General features: G+C 43.1%; 1 non-coding gene across 1 annotated transcript; it reads left to right on the top strand.

The window, feature by feature from the left end:
* The first annotated feature begins 1,162 nt into the window (after positions 1 to 1,162).
* LOC150032034 (small nucleolar RNA R71) lies at positions 1,163 to 1,269 on the top strand. The gene has a single exon (XR_016525637.1). It is a non-coding gene; the product is annotated as a small nucleolar RNA R71 (small nucleolar RNA).
* Positions 1,270 to 4,428: the final 3,159 nt, after the last annotated feature.

The following is a 4,428-nucleotide window of genomic DNA, read 5'->3' as shown; positions in this document are numbered from 1 at the left end:
AACTTTGCATTAAATCCACCGTGGCAAACTTACTAGCTCCCCTCTTCTTGGTTACCATATTCTTCAGAAACTTTGCGTAGGTAGGCATCTCCTCAATCGCTTCACTGAATGGAATATTAATATGTAATTGTTTTAACATAGACAGGAAGCGTTGGTACTGTACCTCTTTGTCCTTTTTCTTTCTTAGTCTCTACGGGAAGGGTGATAACTACACTCTCACGGTCCCCTTCTCTGTTGGCTTTGAGGTCAACGCAACTTCTGGCTCTATTGCTTCTTTTTCTCCTTCTTCTTCTTGTGTCACCGCAATTTCAGGTTCCACCGCAATGAGAGCAGTCCGGCTCGGCTCCTTTCTTTCTCTCTCCACAATTTTTCCACTCCGCAATGTCACAACCTGAAATTGCACTTTACCTGATCCCCCTGGGTTATGTGGGAGTTCTGTTGAACTCGGCAGAGCCCTTTGCGATTTGTTCTTTAGCTCACTTGCAATCTAGCCCATTTGTAATTCTAGATTGCGGATGGACGTAGCCTGATTTTGAAGCACCATTTGGTTTTTGTCTATATATTGCTTCAATAGGCTTTCCAGGGAAAACGATTGCGACGGTTGTGAGCTACTGGCTTGATTGCTTGTCTGGCCGTTATTGCGCGGGAATAATCCAGGTGGGCCTTCTTTCTGTGCCACAGGTTGGAAATTCTGCTGCTGATTCTTCCATGTAAAATTGGGGTGGTTTTTCCACCTGGGGTTGTAGGTATTCGAAAAGGGATTATTTTTCACAAAGTAAATAGACTATGGATTTTGTGGGCATTCTTCCATTGCATGCCCATCACCACAAGTCGCACACCTTGTGGTGTTTTGACTAATTGCATTGATTTGCCCATTTTGCGGTGTTGGGTTGTTGATCGCAATTCCCTGAATTAAGTTCATCACTGCAGTCATCTAATTCTATAGTGAAGTAATAACACCATTACTTGCGTCGTTATCCTTGATTCTCAGTCTTTGATCACTCTCTCTCCAATCCTCGTGGTTTTTAGAGATGCGATCCAAATGTTCTTAGCCTCGTCATACGTTTTGTCAAGCAGACCACCAACGGCTGCCGCATTGGCAGCAGTCTGCAAAGCGGGATTTAAACCATGATAAAAGATTTCCATCTGAAGGCAGTCTGGCAAACCATTGTGTGGACAGTCCCTGACCATCCTCTTAAACCTCACCCAGGCATCGCTGAGTGATTCATCCATGTCTTGTTCAAAATTAGTTATGAGTTTCCTTCGTCTAGCATTCTCAGTCGGTGGAAAGTATTTCTTCATGAACTTCTCTACGACATGTTCCCATGAAGTGATCTCTCCCGGCTCGAGGGAATACGCCCATTTTCTTGCCTAATCACAAAGAGAAAATGGGAACAAAGTTAGTCGAACTTCTTCGGTAGAGATGTTTGGGAACACAAAAGTATTGCAGATTTCGATAAGCTACGGAGGTGGGCATGCGGGTCCTCGCCACGTCGTCCTCCGAATTGTCCTGCAGTCTTGATCATCTGCAGCATCACCGATTTCATTTTGAATCGGCTTCCATCAAGGGCAGGCCTCATGATTCTTGGGGAGAAATCATAGAGGTTTGGCGATGCATAGTCCCTAATGGGTCTATTGTGATCATTAGCCAGAAGGATTGGATTCGCCATGACGTTGTTTTCGTTTGGTGCTCCATTTTCAGGTTGCTCCGCCATCTCTTCTTTATCTGACTGTTGTTGTTGGCGGTCTCTTAATCTTCTTCAGAATGTCCTCTCAATCTCTGGGTCGTAATTCTCCAGAGATTAAGAGTCTGCAAAGAAATTAAAAAAATTATCGTTAGCACATTATTTTGCCGAAGTCCCCGACAACGACGCCAAAAACTTGATGATGGGAAATTAGATGTTAATTTACTCGACAACTAAAATCCCTTGGACACAGTATGCGATGCATGTTCTTAAGGTATGCGTTGATAGTCATGCGTCGATGGTCATGCATCCTGTCACAAGTTCTCTTGCCCTCGCGCCAAGTATAACACGAACGCAAGTTTCTCGGGTGATCCAAGGTCGAACTCAGGGACTTATAGCAAAAATGAATGCAGTAATGTGCATGCGGTGGTTGAATAAAAGAATGTTGGAGGGGTTGTTAAACTAACTCTACTCCTATTCCTAGCTAAGAGACAACACAATGAGAATATGCATGAGAGGTAGAGACACGACAACTCTTGAAATGAAGTAAATGAATGGGAAAAATAGATAAAATGCGGAGATGTTTTCATTGCAATACTTAAGAGTGATCGGAAGGGCAACCTTAGTCAATGCAAGCCATGCGATCATGCAACCCACATACAATAATAAACCACCTCTCGGTGCGAATGCTATGGGTTCTAATGCTAGAACGCATGCGATATATGCGAAAAGTGTACAGGGCCTACACATAATCCTCTATTCCTATTTATGCGATGACAAAATGACATCCACACAAATATGCGACCACATAATATCATTCCTATTCCTAGGGTGCATGCGATGCAGGTTAACAAACGAAGCTTATCTCTAAGTTCCCCGTTCTTGTCTATACGTTCCAATCCGCTCTATCGAGTCTTATATTTGTGTCTTTAGACTACTCTCCCAAGTATGCCTAAATGATGAATGATGCACTCATAGGACAAGGTAACCGCATGAACTTAGTTGACGCAAGATTATTCCTATCCCTAGTGAACAATGACTTACATTGCTTAATGCAACCAACCACTTACCCTCCCGGGCAGTTAGTTGTTGCTGACTTTACTCATAGACAAGTAATGCATTAGCCTATAGACAGGCGTTGCCACAGCTTCACACTAGGCAAATAAGGTTTTCTCATATACTCGCACAACGCACACCTCTCGGTGGTTTGCTACATGCTTCATATCCCTAATCCACATGACTAAGTATGTAATACTCAAGCAATCTCACTAAGTGATGCAATGAATTTAAAGATGCTAAGTAAAAAGGATGGATATGGAATCGAAGGAAACATAGAAATGTATAAATACAAAATGTATTAACTCCTTAATCACAAAATGTATACAATACAATATAAGAAAGGAAAGGAAAATGAAATGACCAGCTAGAAGCAAGGACTTGCTTCCAGCGGATGTACGTCAAGGCTGCCGGTGGTGCCATGGATGGGTGATGGAGCTGACTCTCCTAAGATCTAGCTCCAGTCGAAGGTTTCGGTCGTCACTCGGAATGGATGAAGGAGGTGAAGAACTCTCAAGCTTCTTCTCATGCATTTTTCTGGATCACAGGGAAAACACTAGGTTGTAGGGGTAATCCCCAGACAAGTTGGAATTCTGCTCATCGGCTTCTTTATATAGAGCTTAAATTGCCGACAACATTAATGGACTGCTCTGATTCTAACATTCGACGCGTTTAGCTCTTTCTGAATCCCTGCTGCTAACGGCGTGGTAGGTGAGATGTCAACATCATCTTTTGATTTGCGTTGATGCATTCATTCCACCCACCTTGCGTTGATCCCATTATTCTGCATTACCGTGTAGCTGCAATCATGTAGTGACTGCATTCGCTTAATACTACAACTCTACACGATGACCACAATCGCTTAACGAGCACAACTCCCAGTGATGGACGCATATGGTTGATTACTGCAACATCCATGCGTTGATCGACGTGTTCACTTTTTGCGATGGAGAGTTTCTCCACATGCATTCGTTTATGCGGTGGTCCGGTTTCTGCGTTTGCATCCACTTCTTGCATTAACTACAAAAAATAGACAATTGGACGCATAATAACGAGTTAGCTGAGATTCTCAATGCTGAATGCCGCAAACTCAATTTCTCGTGAATTTCTAACATAATTGCCACATATTCCGCTTAACAGCCCTCATAATTCTAAGTAAAATGCCTAAGATGACATGCATTTCTGCATGTCATCAGTTTGCTGGATAAGACGTATGAGGAGGCCAAGAATATCCTTGATCGCATTTCAAAAAATCACGAAGACTGGAGAGAAAGCGATCAAAGATTAAGAATTAAAGATAGTGACGTGAACAATGGGGCCATCGCATCCCTTCAAAACCAAATGACTGCGATGATGAGTTTGATACAAGGCATCGCAATTAATAGTATGGGAGCGAAAAAAGGGCAGGTCAACGCAATTGCTCAAACGACCACAAGTTGTGTCATCTGTGGAGATGCACATCCAATGGAAGAATGCCCAGGAAATCCGTAGTCAGTATGCTTCATAAAGAACAACCCTTATTCCGACACGTACAACCCTGGGTGGAGAAACCACCCCAATTTTGTGTGGAAAAATCAACAACAAAATTTCCAATCAGTGGCGCAAAAAGAAGGGCCATCCAGATTTTTCCCACGAACCAATGGTCCAACGCATAACCAAGCCAGCAGTTCGCAGACACCACAATCCT

Source organism: Benincasa hispida, chromosome 12, assembly GCF_027475165.1.
Source record: "Benincasa hispida cultivar pf3 chromosome 12, pf3_genome.v1.1, whole genome shotgun sequence".
NCBI classification, from domain to species: Eukaryota; Viridiplantae; Streptophyta; class Magnoliopsida; order Cucurbitales; family Cucurbitaceae; genus Benincasa; species Benincasa hispida.
Note: the sequence above shows the minus strand (reverse complement) of the source record. Positions and strands in the feature narration are given on the sequence as shown.